Genomic DNA, 26,887 nt, shown 5'->3' on the forward strand with positions numbered 1-26,887 from the left:
GCAGGCATGTGTGTAGGCAGGAAATTGATTTCTACCTCAGTACTTAGAAAACTGTAATTTAATAATAACCACATGTGATTCCTTAGAATCTGCGCTCTGTATCATTACAGAATTGTAAAAGGGTATATTTGACTGCATGGAGTAGAGATTATTTTGCACAGACTATTTTGCTGCTCTATTTCCTCTTTGAGTGTTCATTAATCAATAAACATCTTAATAGTTCACATCTAAGTCTCAAATCTCCATTCTAAATGCAGGAGTGTCAAACCTTGGCCGTAACAGAAATGTATCCACATAGCAATTATTTCTGAAGATCTTACAGGATGTATGAGTGAGGTTGTGTGAAAAAATCTGGGGGGCATGGAGCGGCAGCAGCTTCACCTTTCTCAAACTGCCAGATCCAGCATGATCTATTTTCCCCTAACAGTGTAGTATTAAACCAAATATAGAAAAGACTGCACCTGCTCTACAAACCTGATATGCAAACACTGTGCTGCACTCCTACCAAGCTAAATCAAAATCATATTGACTTATAACAGGTTAAAATATTATTAAATAAAAATATATTAACAAATATGGAGTAACGTAAGAGTACAATTTTCTCCATTAAGATTAACAAAGCTGCAATGCTTAAGCAATTGCTATTAGAAACTTTGTGCCACTGTTTCAACTTTGTAGTATTTTGATTATTTTTGTACTGAGGCAGAAACAGATGCTCCAGGAACACAGCTAGCAGACAGAAATTATGGATTTCTATCTAATTGCTTCCTGAAAGTCACAGAAAAATCTCTCCTTTAGTGCACATAGCATGACATAAAAACTCATCAAGCTACTAGACTGCAGTGAAAATTAATCAGTACTTATTTGTAGTGAATTCTGAAAGTGAAAAGGACAATTCGCATCAGCAAGGAGCCCTAAAACAACACAGCAATGGCAACAGGAAATACAGTGGGTAGAGACAATTTTTGTGAAGTACAATTTCTATAAGCATAGGGAACAGTTATGCCCTATTTCCTTCATCTATTTTATTTTTGTAGCAGGGACAAAAATAGAGCTTAAAACAAGGCCAGTCTTCTTAAAACATTCAGTTTATAAATACAGAAACGATGTCATCGTGAACCAAATCTCCTGAAGATAATCATCTGGGAAAATTTATGAGAAATGTGTACTTGGTACAAAACCATATGCAACATCACTAATTAAATAAAACACATCTCTCAAACCTGTTAGTTATATGTGATGTGGGTTTTTCATTTCAAGTTAAATCGGGCATTGTGCAGCAGACTGAGATTTAAGTAGGTATAAACACGGATTATGAATTTAACTATAAAATGTATTACCAAATTCTCTCCACAACCCGACAGAAATACAGGAAGCTAGGAATAGAATTAATCTACTGTCTTTAAATTAAACTGGACAGCATTTGAAATCAGGTATGTTTATAAGATACTGAAGAGCGGTCACAAATGGAGTTTGTGAGTAAATTGAGTAACTCTTTGCGATGCAAGATCGTAATGTCCTCTAAGTATTAAATAGTTGGTGGCAAGCTGAACAGTACATCTCTTTGTTTGAAATTGATGCTAAATTTTTCAGCTGAAGTGTTTCAGAAAAAACTCTCATATGTTTAGGACTACTTGTGCAGGCTTGCTGAATCGAATGGGCATCAGGAAGAGGTCAGATTCCTTGTAGATGTTTCTACACATTAGAGAAAGCACTTCTAAGAGCAGAGAGCAATCCAGCAGTTTCACAGCACAGCAGGTCTGCTCCCACTGCAGAGCAGACCCAGATTCTTTTCAGAAGGCTGAAACCTTCCAGACCAAACCAGACCAAACGAGACCAAAACACAGACTGATCCCCTTAATTCATATATGTTGCCTATTATTCTTGAAACAACTTTGCAAGGAAAACAAGCAGTGGTTTCAGTGAGAACTCCAGGAATGGCCACAGGCTTTGTCATCTGCTACAAAATATTTAACATCCCAGTTCTTTTTCCTTGAAAAAAATTGCTTGAAAAAGTAACTTGAAAATGGCAAACCCTCCTTCTCTTAGAATTCAATAATGGCATTTTATTAAGTCCACTCAACTCACAATCAATGCCACCTTACAACTCATTAAAAAAGACTGCATACTTTTTGAAGACATATGATTAAAAAAACCCTATCATCTCACAGACACTGGCCTCAAAATAACGGCTAAATTCAACTTTGTTGAACTTTATTAGGGATTAAAGTTACCTGCTGTAAGCAATTTATTTTCTAATTCCACAGACAGTCAAGGAGACAAGCTTCTAGGAGGGTTTGTTCCTGGGAAAAAAGGATCAGATCTTTCCCTTCAAACAGTAATTGCAGGTATCGGTCCTAGCTTCTCAGCAAGCCATGTAATCCCAAGGGATTGGACTTCACTTGAACTGTAACATGCAGCATCCAAGTTGGCTTCCTGAAATATAAAGTGCTATTTCATAAGGCAAAATCGTGTACCGGCCTCAGTGATGGCATATGACTATTCAAAGTATAAACCAAAGGCTTTGTGCAAACATTTGCTCTCTCAGCACACAGCCCCAGATCTGAATGCACATGGAGATATGAAAAGCAATTATATTTTAACTATTTAGGATCAAAAGTTGCTAGTGCAAGGGAGCATGACCACAGACAACCATGCTGTATGGAAAAACTTAAAATCCATTTCACATTTCTCAAACGCGGATTAATGACAAAATAACCTCTATCTGCAAACTCCCCAATGACATCAGCCATGCAAGTGGACCCTGCAGCCCATGCTACAAACAAGCAAATCTCCACGTATGCACAGAAGGATCTGCTCTTGTAGTCCTCCCTTCGATCCAGGAGTCCAACAAGCCATGAACCTTACACTGCACATCACCTAGCTCTACACAAGACAAACACCCCGGCAAAAACAAATTCTATTTTTTTTTCAGCTAATTTTAAGCATACCCCACACCATACTTTTCAGAGGTGTCCTGGGAAGACCGAAAAGGTACTTTAATACCAAAGGTTTAGTCTGAAATATTTTTAATGTGAAGTGGATTGAATACAGTAAAAAATACAGTGGATTGAATACTGTAAAAAATGCTGTCAAAGTTCTTTGTTTTCTCCTCTATGGCTCTCATTTCAGAAAAAATACACTGAGGACTGTTTTTCTGAATGCAAGTGTGGTTTTGCCATTCTGTTCTAAATTTTATGTACAAATTCAGCATTGATCAAAAACTACTAAGGGATCAAAGCTGAAATTTCATAAAGGTTACTAGGCACAAAGAGAAGCACAGAATTTGCAGAAGAATTAATGAAATGTGAAAACCTAAAAGGGAAAGATAATCAAGGTAAAGATACAACTTAGACGAATGAAATATCTAATTGCATTGATTTTATTATTTAGGCTGTTCATTTTCTGCATATTGTAAAATACTTCTGACGCTCTCTAGACTAGACCATCTTGAAATTTACTACTCAAGAACTAGGCATCAGTTTTAAATGCTGTAAACACATCTTCATGGGCCAAAAGGGCACTAAATACACTCCACCACATTTTAGTCAAAGGGAAATAGCTACATTCAATACTGAAGGCTCTATCACTGTGTGGCCCAATATTGCTTCCGTTAGGAGCTTCCAGGAACCAAGATCAGAATTCAAGCTGCAAACCAAACAAAGACACAACCAAAAGGCCTCATTCAGACCTCAGCTGGAATCTCAGAGCCAAAACCACAGAGGCTCAGAGTCAATGCACAAGGACAAGCTTTCTAGATCCATACAAGAAGAGTCTAGGAGAGCCTAACGTGATCTTAAAATACAAACCTCAGAAACTGGAATGTAAAAAAACCCAACCTTCTTAAATCAAAGGATGATGCTGGTAAAAGAACAAACAGGCATAACTAAAATCTAGACAAGAAATAACAAGTAGGTTCTGCAGCAGCTTTCAAATAGAAAAATGGAAGCAACAAAAAGCCTTCAACACTAGTTGTTCTTAAAACAATCTAAGGATTACCTGAGATATCAGAAACTGGTGAAAATACATCAAACTGCTGTAGTATGGCGTGTTTTGAAAGGGTGCTTCTGACTGATGAAGTTCTTGAAATGCTACGAGGTTGAGAAAACATCATAACACACTCACTCTGATTTTACACTTTTTTCTAAGCCTTCATGCCTAGAAAGAGGACACTTGGATAATGGACTTTACTATGACTGCAAAATACTCATGGAGGCTTTTTAAAATCAATGTGTTTTTGTTAAGATTTCTGCAGAAATGCTACAGTAATGTAGTGTGGCTGTACATACCTTACACTCAAAAGATCAGCATTTAGCTGATCAGTGTTTTCACAACACACAACCTAGTCCTCCATTAATAAAAGGCATATCACAAATCTGCTTTTCAAACATTGCATCACACAACAGCTATGGCACTGCTGCAGGCAAAACAGTCTTGACTCAGGGAACTTTACTTTATTTCACTTATTGCCAGTTAGCATGATCTTAGGATTACTGATTTATTTATTGAGAAAAAACAATTAAACACTTAAGGAAACACTTTTTCTTCCCTTTCCCAGTCCCAACTTCTCTTGTTTTTATCACTTTACACTTAGCCCCTTGCAGTTCCTACAGTCAAGCAACAGGCAATGCAGGAGGTTGGAGCCAGTGTTGTATGGTTTCTTTCTGCTGCTCCTTGTTTCCTACTTGTCTTGCTATACTGCTGCTTGATTCTAATTCATTTCCTCCACTCCAGCTTGAATCCCTCCATTAGCTGTAGTCTGTCAAGGGCGTCTCTGTCCTGGTGCGGGTCCTCTAAAACCTGTGATCTCTTAGAGCAACCTGACCCATCCTGGGTTTGCTGGGAGTTGCAGTCCCTTGGGATTGACACTGGTACAGTGTGGGTCATGTTCATCCAACACTTCATCTCCAGCCATGTCTCTTCCCTCCCAGCAGCCACTCTTGCAAGTTTGAGCAGAAATGCCATGTGCTTCCTTGACTAGCTGAGGTATTGGTGCACAAAAAGTTGGTTTTAGGAGTTTTGGACCTGTCTGAAAGTGGCTGCAATGGGTTTACATGGCAATGTTTTGGGGTAGCAGGGAGGCTGCAGTGTTAGCTTCCATGAGAAAATACCAAGGACTGTTCCATGCCACATAGAATTGCCATAGAGCAATTCATGGCGAACTGTCTCCCATGGGAGACACCCTATGCTGGAAGAACAGTGTGAAGAAGAGGCAGCAGCAGACAGGAGATATTACAGATTGACCACAACATCCTCAGCCCCCCACTCTATTCCCCATCCCCCTGCAGTGCACAGCATGGGCAGAAGATAGAGGAGTCATGAATGAAGGTAAGAAGTTGAGCCTGGGAAGAAAAGGATAGGGAAAAAGTGGTCTAATTTTGTTTCTGTGTCTTGCCATCCTATTCTATTTTACATTGGTAATAAACTGAATTAATTTTCCCCAGGTCAAGTCCGTTTTGCTCATGACAGTATTTGGTAAATGATTTTCCTATTCTTTATCTCAACTCATGAGCTTTTTCATCTTATTCTCTCCCCTTGTCCCACTGAGGCAAGGAAATGCACCAGCAGCTGGATGGGCAGCTGGTAGCCAGCCACAGTCAAACCCACCACACTTGCACAGAGTAGTTATGGTCTCTGCAGAGCTGCTTTCCACCTCCTTTTGTCCAATCTTGTATGATTGTCAGGAGTTTAACAGTCTCTGCCACCCCTGGAATGGGGCATAGCCTTTGTCCTTTCAAAATTTCATCAGGTCCCTGATTATTCATTCCTCTGAACAGCAGCCCTGCACTCCAACATTTACTGGTTGTCCCAGTGTGGTGTCATTCTCCAAAATTTATGAGAGTGCCTTTTGCCTCTCCTCTGGGTCACTGAGAGAGATGTTGAACACAACATGATCTACCCCTGGTCAATCCATGCTGACTGTTCTTGATGACTGACTCCCTACTTCACACGTCCAAAAATGTGTTCCAACAGGACTCACTCCAACATTTTTCCTGGGACAGAAGTGAGGCTAAACAGAATGTATTTTCCATTACTGACTTTTTCTTTTGAAGATGGGTGGAACATTTGCCTTTCTTTAGCTGAGGGGGACTTTTCCCAACTGATGTGATCTTAAAGAGATGAGAGAACAGCCATGCAAATCTTTCCAGATTAAGACTTCATTTCTGGAACGGAGGCAGTATAAATTACTTCTCTGTATTTGCTAACCACCCAAAATTTAAAAAAAAAAAAATGGAAAACAGTTGTACTTGAACAAGAATAATTCCTGGTTGTTTATTTTTAGCACTCATTTACTTTGCATTGATTTAACATATTATTGTTTTGCTTTTGCACTGTAAAAGAAACTTAATTCCAATTTGAAACACTCTCATAAATTTAACTATATCATTTCATCTGAAAGCTCTAGAAACATCATACCACACCAGATAGCAAGGTGTGCCAAGGTACAATCTGGATGGAAATTCAACATACAGAAATGCTGAGATAAACTAATCACGTTACCCATTCATTTATACCAAGACCCTCGGTAATACTACAGTGTAAGAATCTGAGCAGAATGGATTTGTGTATTGTATTAGTACCCAACATATTGCAGTTCAGTCCCCCTTTCTGTATAAGCAATTTCCATTTTTGCTCTCTCAGGCACACTGTTCTATTTGTGACATGAATCACATTATATTGCTGTTCTCAATTACTTAGAGATGGGACAGTATTTTGCACCAAACCAATCTCCTTCAAATTTCTTCATTTCCTCTGGGAACTATGTTGGACATTATCCCTAGTGCAGAACCACTCAGTAAGCAGAAAGAGTAAGCAGAGTCTATTTTAGAAACAAACACCCAGGAAAACTGAGCAACAGCAACATCAGCCTGCAGAACTCATTACTGCAGGCTTCAGTTGTGGTTTTGACATTACTGATTTGCAAACATCTACTCCCCTTTTAAATTGCACCATAGAACTTGCATTCAAAGGAAACAAGTAAACTGGCAGGAAAGAATCCATAATCTGAGCTCATAGTGTAAACGTGTTCTAATCCAATTCATGCTCCACCATAAGTCAAACCTTAGACTACCAGCCACACAGGATACGTGTCAGGTGAAAATACTTAACATGTATAGGCAAGTGCAGAGGCTTCAGCTTCTGACAGAGAGAGGATAAGCCAATCTGAGCTTTATGGGATTTCACATCTACTTGAAAAGCAAGAAAGCCAGACTTCTTCCACTCTACCTACATTATCTGTGTAAAAAGGGTGCTAAGATGCGTTACAATTTCTAACTAACATGCGAGACAGCTAGTGTTCAATATACAATACAAATGGACAGGTTTAAACCACCAGAAAACAAGCTGTCATTACATTGTGTTTACAGCTCTCACTTAAAATCATGAACTGTAAACAGCCCCCCCTTTGTAGATGCCTCCTGGGTATGTCATAAGATTTCAGTTCAGCATCTAAATTACATATTGGAAATCACTGGTTACAATTTTGACAAAGTCATTGGTATTTTTCCGAAGTCCAACATGGTTCTTATTTTGTCTGCTACAGATTACATACCAAATCTAATCAGTAAAAAGAGAAAAATAATGGATGGAGTTAAAAACTATAAAGGTAGTCATAAAACTACATATATATATATTTTTATATATATATACACATACATATATATTATGTTGGAGGCACTTTTTCTGTGAACATTTGGGATTACTACTTCATAAATTATAACAATTCTGTTGCTCAGACAACTCAAAAGAAGCTCAAATCCCTGTGGCTTTCTATTCTCTCTTTTAAACCATCTTCTACTACAACAGAATTAATTCTAACACCTGAAGAAATCCGGATCAGATAAGAAATAGAATCATATATTCATACAATATGCTGAGTTGGAAGGAACCCATTAGGATCACTGAGTCCAACTGCTGGCCCTGTGCAGGACATGTGCCTGAGAGCATCTTGAGCTCCGTCAGACTTGATGCTGTGACCACTTCTCTGGGGCCCCCTGTTCCACTGCCCAATCACCCTCTGAGTGACAAATCTTTTCCTGACATTTAACCAAACCTCCCCTGACTCAGCTTCATGCCATTTCCTCAAATTCTGTCCCTGGTCATCACACAGAAGAGATCAGTGCCTGCCCCTCCTCCTCCCCTCATGAGGAAGCTGTAACTGTAATGAGGTCTCCCCTCAGTCTCCTCTTCTCCAGACTGAACACACCAAGTGACCTCAGACACTCCTCAAAAGGCTTCCCCTCCAGACCCTTCACCATCCCTACAGTCCTGCTTTGGATGCTCTCTAATGGTTTGATGGGGTTTTTTTTATATTGCAATGCCCAAAACTGCCACAATATTCAAGGTGAGGTCATACCAGTGAGCAGAGTGGGACAATGACATCCCTTGACTGGCTGGTGATGCTGTGCCAGGACACGGTTGGCCCTCATAATCTACACTGAGTCCAGAGCTACATAAGCAGTGGTTGTCCAATATACACAACTGCCCTGCCAACTGATGACTGCTGAGTTCAGTTTGTCTTCTTTTCAGAGAAGAAAGTCAAGGCACTTCCCCATTATCTGATCAGCAGTTTCATTAAAAATGAATTGTTTTATTTATTTGTGAGGTCTCTTTTTCCACATTTGTCTAGAACTAATAAGCAAGGGTACTACTGTGAGAAGAAAAGGAAAATAGTGGCTTTATAATACCAAGTTGGCGGGGAGGGAAAAAGAGGTGGCTCCTTCTAGTGGCTTAATTTTACCTGTGTCTACAAAACCGATCAAACTGCAGTTCTTTGACAGCATCCCAAAAACTCTGCAATCACTAAGTCATATCTTGAGATGCCATCTGACACAACCATATCAATGTCCCTGTTCCTGAAGTCAGCACCAGTGATACTGATGACATTTCTGATATGTGTACTTATCCATTCTCAAAGGCCTCCAAGTATCCATGGTTACTTGGTCAGATTTGACGGTTTCAATATTCTTACGGTTGGTAAAGTTTTCCCAGTATCCCTGATTATCACATAGTTCTTTACCTCTTCTAAAGCAATGGAAACTACTCTCTTGAAGAGTTCACTCATTTGTAAAAAAATTGTTTGTGCAAATAAAAATATTACTATTAGCAGCATGACCTTTTATGAAAGATCACTGCAACTGCAAAATGACAAGTGCTGAAACTAAAAACAGCCAGGTAAGGATTCTAATAATCTCCTTCAATAATATTTTATTCAATTATAACTCAAGTCTCAGTGAGAAAGAAAAAAGTAGAAAAGGAGAAAGAAGTTGTCATGGTATGACATTTAGAGTACTGAGAATTATAAAGAAAAAGTTTTAAATCAAAACATTTAAAATATATTTTTAGATACACTACTACAAATTCTATACTTCATACAGCATCAACTCTTTAAAGACCCATGCAGAACCCAAACTAACACAAATGTTCCCCAGAGCCACAAGCAAGAACAAACTTATAAAATATAAACAATAAAACAATTATCTGTGTATGAGCAGTTTTGTGGAGAGGCAATAACATATGTGAAGTACACCTAATGTTTTTATACAAGTTGATATTACTCAAGCAAAAATGCACACATAATTAAAGCTTCATTAAAGATTTAAGATATTCTGTTGCTAATTGTCAATTGCTGTTTATCAAAAAGAAAACAAAGAGCCACTCAAGCTTGTAAGACTTATAACCTATGAATAACATTATGCTGGGAAAAAAAACACACAATGATTAAACAACCTGGAAGGTAGGCTCTTTTGGTAGGCTGATAATCCAAAACCAACTTCATTTCTCATCCTTAATTTTCTTTGCCACTCGCCAATTTTAAATTTATTTTGTAAGAGTCCCAAAGATAATGGATTTTCTTAAATCTTCACTGGCAGTCCCAGCTGATCATCCCAATTGGGGAAGGGTGAGAAGTCCAGCAACAGCTGGCAGCCCAATCCACATGGATGCCCAGGCCAGCAGCTCAGCAGCTCTTTAGCCTGATGCTCTCCTCACCCTCTTCTGTTGCTTGACCAGCTTCCTGGCTTTCTTGGAAGATGCGTAGTAAGGATACAGGGAGTGGGACAAGAAAGCAATAGAGTAGTATAAGAACAGCAGACTTAAGAAATCCTTATGAATCTTATGAAAATCAGGTTCCATGTGTCTTTGTGTAATTCCTCATGAGTTTTCTTCTCCAAAGCCCTGGGGGAATCACAGTCCCATGGCTGTCTTTAATGCATTACACAGATCTCCAATGCCAGACTCTTCATTTCACCAGTCCTGGCTTTGGACCAGATACATCTCCCAGATCCTCTCATGGAAAATCTTAGTGCAGCAGCACTTTCAAGTCTCTACTTAAAACCTTGTACTCACCTGTCACTTACAAAGTGGCCCTGATGCCAGCCAGAAGCCCTGTGCATCCCTGTGGCATCTCCCATGGGAAAGGCGACAAGGAAGACACATTCAAGAATCACCCAAGGGTTCTGCATGGGACATGCACAAGACATAGAAGGGTCATTTGTTCTCTGATGGGGAAAGATGGAAAGGAATGTGCCCATTCACTGAGAAAAGCTGGGCTAGCCACTCTTGTGTTAGGTTTTCCAAACTCACTTTAAATCATCTCCCAACACAAACTAACTGTATTGTGAAAGTGAGTAGTCCAGACAGTCTGTTGCTTTGAATTACATGGGATACTGAAAACGTTTTAAATTTCAAAACACCTGAGGCAGACACAGTTCTACACTGGTATGGCAGGGATCAGAAGGCACCCCACCTTCTCCTGCCAGGTGCTGAGCTGGGGCAGAGGAGAAGGTACTCCACATGGTTACAAGTCATACATAGGAAGATACTTGGTCTGCCTGTTGTAACCTTATCAACTGCAGGTTTATTTAATGAGATTCTATACAAATGTACCAACATCATACTACCCAAAAGTTCAGCTGTGTACAGAATTCAGCTACTTAGCAATCACTTCTTTGACAAATGATGTTCCTGCTTGGCTTTACTCCAGGACTGGTATCTTCTAAATTTTGCAACCTGCTACTGAAATTTTCTGAGTTCTGACAAGACCAAACTAGGGGCAAGTCATGACAGAAAGCAAAAGATAAAGCATGGGAATAACTGCACATGAGCATGTCTCAAATACAGAAATGCAGTTGTATCAATTCCTTGAAAGGTCATTTTCCCATCCACCTATTACTTTCCAGGAGAAGTTAAAAAGATAGCCAGCAAATAAGGCTAAATGTTGTGTCTTCCATCCCCAAAGCACACGTAGGACTTCATTACTGGGTTTTGTATTGGGACACGACTAGTTTTGCTAGAAGCAGACCAGTGAGACCTGCTACATCAAAAAAAATCTTTGAGACTTTCAGACAGTTTTATTTTCTACTTTTTCAATATCTAAGGATTTGCAATCCTGGGATCCCCAGGAAGAAAATCCCACTCAGGTAAGATATAGTTAAGCTCAGAAAGCTCGCTGCTGATAATACCTTTCACTCTTACTAATTTCCACTTCAGAGATTTTGTATGTTGAGGCTCAAAAGCATAGCCTCAGCTGTTATCCAAGGTTTCCACAACGCCACACTCAGCTAGCCTATTCATTGCTCAGAAAATATCTTTACAGGGCTTTACCAGAAGCTATTCTAGAGTAAGCAGTTAGGAAACAGAAGAATGCAATTTAATAACTACTATCAAAATAAACTAAGTGCTACTTTAAATAAAAAAGGTCATCTCCCACACAGAGAGGATTATCAATTCATTACATCTACCCTTCCTCCCTCAACACTAAAGCAGCAATGTACCTCCATTGAATTCTTTGTTGCTCTACATAGAAAGAAACAAAGAAAAGGTATTTTCAAGGTATTTGTAGAACTTCTTATATAATACACATTCAAGTTAAACCTTTGTACAAGCTTCAGTGAATTTAATATAAAGTCACAGAAGACTGCAAAATGCCTTAATAACAGACCCAAGGCATCAGGCGGTAGTTGTTTAATTACATGTTTTGTATTTATTGAAAAGACAAAGCTAATGTTAATAGTACATTCCCTGAAGTCACACACTCTGCACCTGACCTACCCTACCATTCCAGCACTCTCACAGTGACTTCTGATCTGGGATGCATACAGCAACTTATTACCAGATTTAGAACCAAAACCAGAAGTTGACTGTTATCTGGCAGATTTTCTCGTGTGCCTTCAAACTCCTCAAACCACTCACACAGCACAGTAGAAGTACAGCAGCCATAAGGCACAATTGACAGGCACAACACCAGCAGAGCAGGTAATTTCTTTGTTTCACTGATCAGGCTTCAAGACCAGAAGCCACGGCTGCACACTCTGTTGGGTCACCTCACCAGAGTGAGCAACTCACGTGCAGCACATGGCTACGGGAACCACAGTACCTTCTTCATGCTATTTCACCATTGTTCCAATTTTAAAGATCTGGAAAGGTCTATCAAATTAATGGATTTCATACAGCTTTCAAAAGCATGAATATCCTCAGGAGTGCAGTGGCACTGTTGGAACCTCCTGTGGGGAAGAAAGAAGAAATGTTCTGAAATAGCTCAAGGCATCTTGCAATCGTAATATCCACTTCATCATTTCATAAAAAAAGGTTTGTGTACAAACACACAGCACCTTCTTTTGGTAGGCAGCTGTGGCAGTTAAAGACACCTGAGCTAGAAATGACACTTTCTGGAAGGAAAATCTAACAATCAGGACCTGAAAGAGGTTTTGTTGATCTATATTTACTACCAAATCCCATTAATAACTTTCCAAACATATTCCCTAGCAGTGTTTCTGCTAATCCAGCATTACTATTATGGTTTCTCCCAACAATTATAATTATATTTTTCAATACCTTTAACTCTGAAACATCCATCTTTGTTCTACCACTTTCAAAAAAATTAACTAACTTCCTTTAACTAACCCCCCATTGTTTCATTGAGGGTACTTGCACAATTTTACTATTTTTGTCTTAATCTCTTTTTACCCAGCATCTGATTGCACTCCCTCTGCCACTCATCTATCTGATCCTTATAAGTGAAAGTTGATCTTCCTACAGGTCTTACTTTATGTGGATTTTTGACGGAAGAAGGGCAAATAGCACAAACTGTAGTAGGTAATGTTTGGAACTATATCAAAGACAGACCCGTTGCTACAGGGTGCACTTTTAGAAGCATTCTGATCAATTGCAAAGGAATAAAAAAAGTTGCTACAAAGCATGACCATATGCAATTACACTATGATCACCTGATTCTCCTTTGCAAGATCAAACACATAACATACATTCTCAGCCTTTACCATATTCTGCTCAACTTGAAGTGTTAACCTAAAGAAGTTGGCCACTGAAAGAGTCACGGAATGCTGCTTCAAGGGTAAAACTAAAAAGCAAAATGATTTACCACACCACCAAATTGTCGTTCTCATGGGAAAAAAACAACATCAGAAAACTACATCTGGTTTCAAGCAAAAGAAGAAAAGAGTAGCTGCTTAAATCAGTTTCAAGGATGAATTCATCCTGGATTGTGAAAAGCAAAGTTATGCCAAAATCCCTCTGAAAGAGATTGTTCAAGGTGAGGATTGCTCCCTACAGTATTGTTGAAGCTCTTGCATCACTGAGTATTCACTTCTCCAAAAATGTATCTTCCCTCACTCCCTGGGAGACTACTTCACATTCTGGTAGACATCAGTATGGAGACGTTTTTTCCAATGTTTAGTTCTTTTTGTATCTCACTGTATCATTCACAGTTAAGTCCTCCTTACCATAGATAGCTTTGTTTCCTATTGCTTCTACCAGAGCTTTTTTGGTTAGGAGGTAAGATTATTACCCTTTATTAACAAAAGGGAGATAACATTTCAGTCCTGTCCAATTATTAAGAATCTTTCCTATGCTGTTAACATCCTTCTGTTATTTGTTTAAGACAAACAACTCAAGCTGTAAGGGACACACAACTCAGGCAGAGATCAAAAGTTTGTAAGTTCTTTCAAAGCAAAGAACTTCAGAAGCAAGTTATGCTCCAACACTAGAAACTTGCTATCAAGATTCTAACATTACCCTTAACTCAGTTCTTGTACTCCTTGTTATTTCTCTTCAACAGGTAAAAAATTTGCAGAGTGAAATCTTTTCCTCACAAAGAGACATTAACAACCATTGACCTTGGACTCCTGTCATGCCTCAGCTCAAAGAGTTGAACCAAAAAAAAAAACTCTTTTTTTGACAGCATAAGGTTTACCATGTAAAATGGAGAAAGAAAGAATCCAGGAATGCATTTGTTCCTAATGAATTGATGAAACCACGCAAACACTCACATAAAGCAGTGTACAATAACAGCAGCAGCAACAGCATAACTTCATTTGCTAACCGAAGACTACAGAAGTGCCATGTACTTCATAGGCAGACAATAACAACAGAAACTGTGTAGATGTCTGTCACAACAAGGCCTTCAATTTGTGTAGTTCACTGAGTACCTCTATTGGCATAGCAGAAGAAAATCAGATGCCATCTTAGTTATATACATATAGATACCATCCCAACAATATATTCAGCATTAATAAAAAGAAACAAATGTAAAAAGAAACAAATGTAAAATTGAGAAAAAGCTCTTTGACCATAAATTCACAAGGCAAACTTTCCCTGAGCCTGAAGGATCAGAGTTACGCAGAGTAGTCACCACCCACTGCTGAGTCTTCAGCATTAAGAGACAATAATTTATTAATTTATTGGAGCCAGTAGGCCACTGGCTCCAAACTGTAGACTGTGAAGCTGTTTCTGTGTTCACAATGGTCATGTATCTGACAATTTTTAATTTCTAAGGTACTCCCAGTAACTCAGTCTATGACTGTCCAATAATTTTCCAGACTTGAAGCTGGGGATTTTTCTGAAAAATACTTTTTTATATTAAAAGTACACCCAGACGCAAAGTTATTCAATTCTGTCCCTGTGTGTCTAACACAGGTTCAGCAGATCCTTTGCAAAGGCTGTTTTTCTAACCTTGATCCCCTGCAGATAAAAATCCACTATTACATCATTGCTTTTTCTTGGGAAATACGTCACACATACTGGGAAGTCATGAATGGGGCTACATTAAGAGGCAGAAGAATAAGCCTCCTCAGGACAAAGAAACAAATAGAAAACATTATGATGTTACTTACAAACCAGATACAGATGGGAGGAAAGAGAAAAAAGATTATAAATCCCCACCACACACAACTCAAAGGCATTTAAAACACAAAGTACCCACACCAAAACCTTCACATTGATAAACAGATACACACCAGATACAAAATAAAATGTGTGCATGAGATTACCTTCCAGAAGCACCTTGTCATGAGTGCCTACACATGCAGATGGAGCTGAAGCATGACAATGCTATGCCTTACAAGGAGGAATTCAATTTTTACATGCTACACTTAGGGACAGGAAAAATAAAATTATAACTAGCATACAGGAAGGTTTCCCCTGAGGTACCTGGGCTGAGACTGAAGAATCCGTGATCGTAAAGATAATCCTGGAAACAAAAAGAAAAGCCGTGCTACCGCCCTGAGTCCCCAGACTAAAACTGGCAACAATACCACGCCCATCTCATAAAATGCATATTGAAATTGGTATATTTTCACTCCATGTTTGCTTCTGACACTCAATTGCCTCCTCATAACTGAACATGTCAAAAATCTCATCAGTTCTGTGTCAGTGCTTACTTATTAAGCCATAAACATCAGCAAGAACAGACTTGGGAGCCACCACAAAAGAATTCAGAAACTACTGCCTATGAGGAAAGCCTATCACAGCTGATGAGCAACAGAACAAAAGACTAAACTTCTGAAGCTTTAGTCTCTCTAGTCAGCAGAAAATAGTTACCAGAATTATATCCCTGTTGATCCATACATTTTCTGTTTAGACAGGACTGCAGCCAGAAGATTTGTGCTTTGGATAATCAAAGCACAGTGGAGATCTTTCAGGGAATTTCTTCCCCATGATAAAAAACGTTCTGATTTCATGAATGTTGTTCTTAAACAGTCATTGGATCACCAAGTGTCTTCAAAAGATTCAGTTAACAAACAAACGTGCAAGAATAAACAGACTTCAGAAATTATAGTAGTCCGAATATGTAATTCAAGTATAAAGGCAGGTGTTTTTTATATTATATGTTATGTCCTTGTTAGATATTGCAAGTTACAAACCCACTATCAGGCTATGTCATCAAAATGTACCAGATGGATGCTCCAGTTACACAAATCTCTTCCCTTCCTCACTACTCTCCTTCAAATAGGGTGTAACACTTAAAGACCAGTGACAGGCACCAGCATGGAAAGCTTTATGTTGATAATTACTTAAGTGTAATCGCTGCACCAATTACTTTAGCCAAAAATAATGTTAAAATCTGGACTTGAACTTCAAACCATTTACAAAGCTGTACTGCCACAGTGCTTGCAAGGCTTCAGGAAGTTTGACCAGGGTGAACACAGTACTATGCACAACTGAAAGTCTCAGGCAAGTTTGATTTTTTTGCTAAATAATCCAGTCCTGCCACCAACCTCACACAAGCTCCCTTGACACTGCCATAAGAGATAACTCATATACCTTTTACCACTTTCAACATCCCAATTTGTCTTCTTAGAGAAAAAAAATCAACTAGACTCCTCTCCTTCCCATACTCTCTGCATTATGCACACACATTTCCCGTTGACTGATGCTGCTGGACAGACCAATCCCTTCAGACTGACTTCAGAAGTATTTTAACTGACTGAAAAAATACCATCCTCTTCCTTGCATCACAAGAAGCTCTGAATTAGTCAACCCCACACTGTGAACTCCTTCACAGTAATTTCACAATCTGGTTTCAGGTGTAAAATTAGAGTACATATAGCTCAGTGGTTCCAATGTCCAGTGGCCCTAAAATCACTGTTTTACACACTACCATTTAAAAATACAAGGCTACTGGGCTGGCAGCTGCAAAAGTCTTTCTTTCCAAAACAAATGAAGAAGTTCTGTTTTCAAATGAAAAAAGGAACGCTTACCTTACTCTCTGGATAACAGAATAGCACAAACAGCAGTATCTGGTGTACGTATATGAACTTGCACCACAGTGCCTCTGGATACCACTGGTTACAAGATCATAACATAGACTTTAACACTGCAGATCAAAATTGAGTTGTGAACTGCTCAGGTTTCAGTAGTTATATACTGGAAGGGGAAAAAAAAATTGAACTTCCAGTCATTAGCTTCATGGACAAAGAGGCTGAAGAAAAAGTATCTTCAATACAATATAAATTTGCACACCAGAAACGTGACATATAAAAACTGCCTTTGCTTTACGCACAAAAAGGTTGTTCACTTCCTTTTTAAGTCCTATAGAATCACCAGAAGTCAATCAGTTTTTGAGTAGAGAACTCAACAACCTTTTGGCAAACTGACTGTATGAATGCTAACTGTATAAAAGCTACAATTGTGCTTTTAGTATTTACTTTTCATGTTTTCCTTGAGACAAAAATTTTGTTCAAGAGGCTGGGTTATCACGGCTCCTAAAAGAGAAATAACAATCAGTAGCTAATTAGAAATACTAGTTCTTTTTAATAATATATTATATTTTAATCCTAAACATGTTTCAATATATCGTAAAGTATTAGGTATGTGTAACTCCTAAAATATAAACATGTTTTATGTAGCCTTTAAATTTGCATTCAAAAGCAGCTTGACCTAAGCTGAAATAACAACATTCAGTCTTTACAGTTTTTGTAGGTAGAGAAATGGAAAAATATGTGGGGGTGTCCTACATCCGCACTCAATTTTAATTGCAGTTAAAATTGCTGATTCCAAAACCAAGTGTGGGCCAAAGGGTGCCACACTTAAAATACAACCCACTAAAACCGCCTGACTTGGATAAGACTTTAAACTAGGGCTAAGCAGTCAGATGTTGAGCATGGATGTTGAAGGTAACGCAGAGCCATATTATGAAGTATGGTGCTGTGGCGCTGTCCCCTTGGACCGATGCCTAACCCCCTGCCAAGAAGGCATCAAGCTTGAACATCTCTTCCCATGTGCCTTGCAGCCCTAGTGTGATCCTGCATGAGGAACCTTTTGGGGACTTTGAGATTTTCTCACTGTTACGAAATAAAAATAAAATGTCAAAATCTGAATGATGTTGTGGCAATCTCATAAGTGGATTACATTAATCGTTTATCAGCAAGGGATAATAATTCTTGAGCAAAAGCAGAACCCTGAGTTCATCCTTATTCATCACTCTGAGACCAAAAAAGTCCTGCATGAGGAAGCTTTCGAGGACTCCGGAATTTTCTCATTGTTATGAAATAAAATTAAGATGCCAAAGTCTGAATGAGGTCATGGGAATCTCATAAGTGGATTACATTCATCATTTACCAGCAAGGGATGATAATTCTTGAGTGAAAGCAGAACCGTAAGTTCATCCTTATTTATCACCCTGAGATAAAAGGAATAATAGCTCTGAATATCAGAAATACACATGAAGTTTTTGGAAAGGTTATGTAAAATGTCCACTGAAAACGCAATGGAATAACAAAGCTATAGACTGGTTTTGCACTGACTCTTTAACTTAATACAAATTTCTGTCAGCTCACTGCAGTGATAACTGGGAGAGATTTTCTCATTAAGCTAAAGCTAACTGCACTGCACATAGGAATATAGGAATGCTGCTTAATGATTCTTTCATTTCTTAAAAACAGTGCTCTAATTTTGAAACCATTGCAACATAACAGAAAAAAGAGTTTTTAAATTCCTGGGCAATAATTTCTTCCATCTTGACCACCTTAAAAATCCAATTACCAAAAATTAAAATTATCGGGTCCTGAATGAGCTAATACAGCAAATACACCTGCACTTCAGTCCTTTCCTGGGGGGAGGGCAATGGTAAGATGGACTTAAAAACCATCAGGAGGAGATCACCATTTCCCTCACACAGTACATGCCCTTCACTCCAACACTCCCATCACCCCAACGCCAGCAGCAAAGCAAGCAGCTTTCTGCAGCTGGTTTGCCCAGCAGAGGATAAGGAGGGCAGGTCAGAGGAAGGTTTGCCTTCAGCAGCCATGTCCATCCCACTGGTACGGTAAGCAAAACCTTCAGCATGCGTTGGTGTTCTACACCCACAAGGGACACAGCATTTCAGATGCAGAGTTTCATGCCTTGGTTCAGCCAAGAGCTACAAACACGGCATAAGCAGCCCTTGTCTTAGTCACCTGATTGGAGCAGAGCTTAGATCAGATGGCATCCAGGGATCCTTTCCAATTCAAGTTACTCTGTCATCATAAAAAAGCTGGTGTGAGAAAGCTGTTAAGAAAAGAGAAGGAAAAACACCTCAGCTCCCCCCACACATCATACAAAATGTAACGATTTCCTCTTCCAACAGTGAAGGCTATATCCACTCTCTTAATATTTAGTGGAGACAGCAACATATAAAAGACCTACTGGTTTTGCAGGTTCTTTGGATTTGAAGAGTGTTAGTTAAAGCATTCTGCTAATATCAGCCTGGGAAAGTCCTAGAGAAAGAGCTTTTACGCTGTGCTTCCTCACCCAGCTTTGGTGGGAGTTTTTTCAGATATTACTCTTAGTTGTTTTTCCTAATTTAAATTTATTTAGTTTAAGGTTTTATATTTGAGATTTCCAAAGCACCAAGATTTCAAACATGATCAAAGTCCCATCAGAACAGACACTACATAAATTCATGGTAACAGTAACACTTTTGTCAAGAACTGCAACTCATTTATCAGAATAAATAAAAAAAAAATTTTAAAATCCACAAATAAAACTTAACCATATGTTAGGAAATTAAAGATATACATATTCATGTATGTTTTAAATCTTCCATTATGTTTTTATTTTTCCTCATCCTTTTGTTTAAAAGAACCCTTCTTTTACCCAGTCTATAAGTTCTTGCCCTCCCAAATACCCAACAAGTTTTGAGCAAAATATGTTCCTTAAAAAAAAATAATTCTGAATGACCACCACAAGAGGAATGATCAGAACCTTATGTACAAAAGTGAAAACACTTGCAGAGAAATAAAATTATTTAACAAAATCAATATAGGCACCAAACCTATATCTCCTAGATACTGAACCAATACCATAACCATATATAGACAGAAAGACAGTTCTTCCCCTGATATACATCCCCAAAAAGGAAAAAACAAGGCAACAGTGAGTTAATGTTATATAGTTGCTCAAATGATCTTGGCCAAGATGCCTAAGTTTTGTAAACTCCATGGGACTGCTGTGCTGGTGTTTTCCTGACCTGCACTCATTTTTTAGAGTTGAAAGTTTGAAAACTAAATTCAGTAGAGATACTCCTGATGCACAAAAAGGGTGCCACAGAAGAACAGAAGAGTTTAATTAGTTGAAAAAAGAAATTACCACTAAAAGAATTCAGTCAAAATTCCATGGATGTGCTGCTCAGCTGTCACATTAACTCAGACTTTTAATGAAGTCTCTCACTCCCTACACTCACATTTTTCTCAGATGGATGACAAGGTGGTCATCTTCTAAAGGTAAGTAATTTTTACAGAAGTGCTCATGAGAAAGAAAGAACTAAATAATGCTTAATTGTTGGCTTATGAGCAAGATTTGAAGGAGCCAATAGATAGTCCAAGAACAGGTTTGGTTTTAATTGGTTAAACTTCGGAGAACATCTCCTTTCACTAGGCAATGGGAAAAACAGAAGCTCCCAATGTGGTTTACCTCATCTAGGCTATTTATTGTTTTAAATACTACTAATACATTTCCCTCACTAGTTTCCTTGATGATGTACAAAACCCCACTGCTTATCCACAGACAGTTACCTACAGAGGCTTATTGGATGATGGAAACTTCTCCTGAAAAGTATTTGCAGTTAGACAGAAAACACCACAGGAAACACAATGGACCAGGTGAGATGCCACTTGCCTAGCAGCATCTCCATAGAAACAGATCTCCTTAGAAACAGAACTGCACTTCCATTCCTCCCCTCTTGTCAAGATGGATTGTCTCCAGCAGAAAGAGGTCTAGTGGAAAAACATGCAGTTATGGTCCTAGAGTATCTTCAGCTAAGTCCTCTGTCATCCACATCTGTTGTGTACCCATTATGCTGCTCCTGGATTTATTTCTTCAGAATTAGGACAGGCATTATCATCATGTGCCTGCATACGTGAAAGCATCCAATAAAGATGTTTCCCTAGGCCCCTTCAGTAAAGCGATAAACACAAAGCCCTTTCAGAAGAACACCAACGCATGCAGCGGAAACAGCAAAATACTATCACACTGCTCTTAGTAGCTGATTTATCAAATCAACCATTACTGTGAAGCAAAACCAATCAATCTCTTTTTCAGAAACCTTTAACCTCGATGCAATATGTATTACAGGCCATCTATCAGAAATATATGAGCCTCAGTGGGTTGTGTGCTAGCTCTTTCATTAAGCAGGAATCTTCACCGTCTACGAAACCAGAAAAACACATTTAAAAATGCATTACTGGCACATTATGGCTTCACTTAAATCTATGGTAATAGGATCTCGTACAAATCTAAGCTTTAATTAATCAAGCTGCATTGCCTATAGATGACATGTATTAAACTACCTGAAACAGCTCTAATATCTTTTAATTATCTCTATCTTTAAGCATAAGAGAAAAGGTCTGATTCTCACAATCTCATGTAAATCCAGAGCAGCTATGATCAATAACAGACAACGCGCATGCCAAAGGAAAAAATGCTGAATCTGGTCTGAAGTATCTAGGCCATGAGATGCGAGCGAAAAGTTTTAGCCTTCTGCTTGATTTTTCCTTAATTTTGTCTATGTGAAGACTATGAAGTTTATAATTTTTTTTTTTTTAACATGAGCACTAGTTTTGGATATTAACCCTGAACTCACATACATGTTGCAATATCACAGAACCAACACGGTGTGTATTTTCCTAGTAATCTTTTCTGTATTTTGGATAAGTTTTTCCTGATTTTGTTTGCCATAAACAATACCACACACTGACACAACTTAAAGCCAATTTAAAACCACTGCAAGAGGCTACCCACACTGGCCTGTTAAAAATACAAAACAACTCAACAAGAGAGATTCCATTTCTTTCTACCCTCATGACTTTCATGCCAGCTCTAGTGCCATTAAGCACTGCTTATAAAAAGAAATGCTAACCACATTTCAAAGACACACATAATCCTCATATTGAAGGCTTCTTAAGCTAAAGAATGTAGGCATTGCATATGACTGTGGCTTAAAATGGTATAAAAGAAGTCAGAAGCCAACTCCTGGTCCAATTAAAACCCATTCAAATCTCATATGCAAAGAATTCAGGTTTCTGATTAGGGTTGCTATTTAGATGACACAAACTTTAGCCTTAAAATTAGTAGTCCATGAATTCAAAAGATTACGGAGTACTTACATCCATATAGAGCAAACAAAATGTTCAGATCACGATGTTCATACCTTCAAAAATCCACACCCACTTTCCCTGCCCCAAAAGATGATGGACTACAAGATTTTCACCTTTGGTATCCACCATGGCACCACATCCAGCATGACAAAATCTCTTCTAAAGCATTAGCTTCTATGTTTTAAATACATGAAGGCAGTTCTAACAAGTTATAAAAATGGGAATGCATTTATATTCTTCCAAACATGTAAGGAATTGAAAACTTATCATAAACAGAGGATTGAGAATTAAATTAACAGCTTAAGAAATTGTGAAAAGGATTTTATACTAAGTAACCAAAAAGGGATATACTAAAAAGCTTTGGCATTTCTCCCTCTTCACACACCAAAACTATCTTTTCTGTCTACCTAGATATATCAAATGCCCTTCACAGTATTCTTAAATTTTGTAACTAGAGGTCTAATCTATGATTACCTTTATTTTGATAGCCTTCCAAAAGGCTGGCTTTCCATCTGTTAAAACACAGCATAGTAGCCAGAAAATTTGCTATTTTAAGTAAGGATAATGCATTAGCATAACATAAAAGTATCTTTCAAGCTACAATCAGAAATGTCCAAGAAAACTTAGACCAATGAATTACATCATTCATAGTACACAGCCAAACTTGAGCCACCATTAATTCTGTAGAAATCTGTTTGGCCTAAAAGCTCATAGATATCTCAATCTCAGAAAGGCAAGATATCTTTCACTCAGGTTTACATTTCACTCATTATACACCCACAACATCCACCCAAGGTACATTAAAACACTAAATGTACTGGTTTTGCAGTTTCCTGTGATATTCCATTATCACTCACTGAACACTTCATTTTTCAGTACAAATATGCACAAATGCCCATAATTCAACAATAACTGTTTTCCTTCACTCCTGAACCGCACTTCTGGGCAGTCTTCCCTGCCCCTTCTCCCCACAGCATTAGAGAAAAAGGTAAGCATACACCTCACTTATGGTTTGATAGCACACAGGAGAATAAACACATTCTATTTCACCGTCAGTGTTCGGGAAGCACAGGCATCACATGCTTGTTTCTGACATGGGCTGCAAAGGCAGGTGCAGCTGGTCCAGATTTAACAGCAATGCAGCAGAACCTGGAGTACTGTGAGTGGGATATTTTGCAAGGGCAAGTTGGTCAGGACCCCATGGGCCATGGCTACAGAGCAGACACAAACCTGCAGCCACCTGGGTGTCCTCTTATCAGCTGGTGTAACACGACACACGTCAAAGACATGAAAAATGCTACATGGCTGATCTGCCCTACACCCACATTAGCTCACTCTTAATATATGCAGAGTCAGGCAAACACCTCTGGCTTCTAGTTCCTCAGCAGCTATGAAAACAGCCAGCCGTGCAATGCACTCTCTAAAGCAAACCGCAATTCCACAGCCCAAAAATCTACAACAGGGGAAAGCAAAAAGGATGTTGCAGTTTTCCAGCCTAGGCCCATGGTTCCATCTCTCTGAAAAGGCAGGTTTACGATGGCAATAGAACAAGTCTTGGTAAATTGCTTCTCTTAACACTGATCCTTACAGAAGGCAGATGTAGCACATTCGGCTGCACCAACCACGACTGTGATTCAGGCAAGCATTGTTATCAATCTGCTTTTCCGGGAAGAAAAGATCAAGACGCCTTCCCTTTCCTGAAACCAGAACGTGATGGTAGCAGATGTCACCTCCCCCTCAGCCCAGGGATGGAGAGCACGCCCCACGGCGAGGATGGGGAGATCCAGGCCCCGCTAGGTTCCCTGCTGCAAATCGGGACGAGACCAATCCCGGCAGCATCTCTCGGCGGAAAGGGATGCTGCGACCGTCCTCCTGCGACGGCGACCATCGATCGGCGGATGCAAAATCCCCACGTTCCCCCCTTCATTTATCCTTTATCTTTTCACCATAGAAAAGGTGCGGGGGGGGGGGGGGGCGGGGGGGGGGCGGAAGGGGGGAAGAGACTGAAAAAAGAAAAAAAAGCAAACCAGTGCGTTGGGCATTGGGGTACGCACATCCCACGTAAAATGATGGAACGGATAAAACGAGGGAGAGAACGCAATGCCCCGCCGGAGACCGGGATGGAGGCGCTCATGGCCGCGCTGGCGCCGCTCCCGCAGCCCGGGGCAGGTGCAGCGCTGCCCCGCTCGCCCGGGGATGCCGCACGCCCAGGCAGGGGACAGGGAACGCCGCAGCCCCGCAACCCCCGCCGCCGAGAGGGGCCGCCGGGCGGACAGGGCTGGGCACCCACCTCCGGGCCCGCTGCCTCCCCGGCACCCAGCGCCGCGGGAGAGGCACGGCCGGACCCGCTCGGACCCCCCTCCCGGCCGCGAACCCTCCGCACCTGGAGCGGGTCCGCGCCGCCTCCTCAGCAGGCAGGGTGGCTCCGGTGGGGGCGGCCGCGCAGCGCAGGGCGGAAAGCCCGGCAGCCGGCCGCTCCTCCCGCGGCCACCATCTTCCTCCTCCTCCTCCGGCCGCCGCCGCCAGCACCGCCCGGGCCGGCCCCTCCCGCCGCACCGCCCTGCCGCGTCACGGGCCCGCCCGCGCCGCTCCCGCCTCCTCCTCCCGGCCTCCGGCCCGGCGGGAGAGGGCGCAGCCTCGGGATTGCCGGGCGGGTTGCGGGAGCCGGTGCAGCCTCTCCTCCCTGCGGCCCCTCATCGTGCACGACCTCCAGGGAGATTTACTGCCGCGCAATAGAGGGCTTACCAGTGCCCCTTTCCCCCTCCCATATACACAAACACATATTCACATATACAATCACAGCGTTACACCTTAATTTGCATCTACAGTCCAGGCTGTAACACCTATTGTATCTTGTGTCTTCTCTGGGCTGCTGCTCCCTGTGTGTCACTGCCACAGTGATTCCACACATGCAAACAAAACCCTAAATTCCTCAACGTAGTGTCTTGCATTTTGTGGTATTTAAAACAATATTGCTGGACAGTCAAAACCAAAATAAACTATCAGAAGAAATACACTTTTCTTTTTATCACAGACAGATTGATATCTAATCAGTTTTTCATTTAAAAAAAAAAAGGCTAGAGGACTTTAAAATGCCTAACAACCAATGCAAAACTGTAGTATTGGCAACCTAAATTGGTACATTTTTACAGTATTGTGAATTTATCTCTTCAGATACCCTGATAAACATCTGTGAAGTGTTTAGGCAAACCCCACTGCAAACTATCAAGTATTCAACATATAAAGGCTTCTAACTAATTACTATGATAACTTGGTGTTAGTTTGGAATATAATTCTGTTTTTCCCTTTCCAGTGGAAAGACACTTTTTAGTTCTTGATAATAGGGTAACACCTATTACCCTATTATTAAATGGTTCAGCCACTCTGTGTGCACAGCTGCACCTTTAAATCCTAGCCGAAATGCCACAATATTGTCCAAATGAAGATTTCGAAAATGAGAGTAGGAAAAAAACGTTGAAAAGAAGGAAGAACTGAAGAAAGCACAAATGATTTATTCCTTAGACAGCTGCTACCAAAATCCATTGCTCTGTCATTAATACATTGCAATACTTCGCTTCTTTCCCTCCTGTGCTAATAGTTTCTATCCATCAAAGTTTTTCTATAGTATCCTGGAGAAATCTTCCAACCTGATAACATTTGTAGCAAAAAATAAGAAAACCCAGAGGAGATCTCTGTTCTCTTCTTCTTTTCTATGGCCTGTGTATATGGCACTGATTTGGCCCTAGGTTACCAGAACTTACGGTGTATAGAACGTGCATGACAGATTTCAAAACTATTGATTCTTGGAGAGTTATATTAGATAAAACACTTTACTTGTAATTAAGTTCCTTCTCCCTGATCTCCCTCTCAAAATAATGAAGTTAGGCCTGAATGTGATCTAAATTTACCCTTCATTGAGGGAGGTTTGCCCAGATGACCTCTAGAGGTCCCTCCCGACTTACCTTATTCTGTTACAGTCTTGCTATTTCAAAAGACTATCAAAAGCAGTCTCAATGACTCCTAGATTATATCCAAGAAAAGTTCCATGTCCTAATTGCATTTTTCTCCCAGAATTCCACCTTACCTCATTTGTTTCACAGCTCATGAAGACAGGTCTTCTAGCACATAAGTTGTCTGTGAATCTAAAGAGATGCTGCTGCTAATGCAACAGTATTAATATTGCTAATGCTGCATTAGCATTGACCTTCAGGCTCTTACGTGTTTTCAACCTGATCATCATTACTTAGTCAGTTTTAAATATGTTAAATTAAAACCGACTGAAAAACTAGTATGAGAAGCACCAAGACTAGTCTGTAACATATATAAAATTAAGTACTGCTACAGATGAATTAATACAGTCTGCTGGATATTAAATTATAACCTTGTGAGGGTGGCAGTTTTTTAAGTCGCTGTGGTAATCTGTAACAAACATCTATCAGCCACCTTCTGGTATATTCAAACACACTTGCTTGATAAAAAACTCTATTTACACTGAACCAAGTTTTTCATTTATATAGGGT

At 39.8% G+C, this 26,887-nt stretch overlaps 1 protein-coding gene across 4 annotated transcripts in view; it reads right to left on the reverse strand.

Annotated features, from left to right (window-relative positions):
- Positions 1–24,909, reverse strand: part of APBA1 (amyloid beta precursor protein binding family A member 1) — an 81,103-nt gene extending 56,194 nt beyond the window's left edge. For 2 of the 4 annotated variants that reach the window (XM_051789378.1, XM_051789373.1), the window contains exon 1: positions 24,751–24,909. The gene's annotated coding sequence lies outside the window, so the exon portion shown is untranslated. Of the gene's footprint in view, positions 1–12,376; positions 12,470–19,190; positions 19,282–24,750 lie in introns of those variants that run through there. The other 2 variants (XM_051789374.1, XM_051789376.1) reach the window with 2 other exon arrangements.
- Between the last annotated feature and the right edge of the window lie 1,978 nt (positions 24,910–26,887).

This window comes from Manacus candei, unplaced genomic scaffold (assembly GCF_025592945.1).
Source record: "Manacus candei isolate 608988 ecotype Guabito, Panama unplaced genomic scaffold, ASM2559294v1 h1tg000027l, whole genome shotgun sequence".
Classification (NCBI taxonomy): domain Eukaryota; kingdom Metazoa; phylum Chordata; class Aves; order Passeriformes; family Pipridae; genus Manacus; species Manacus candei.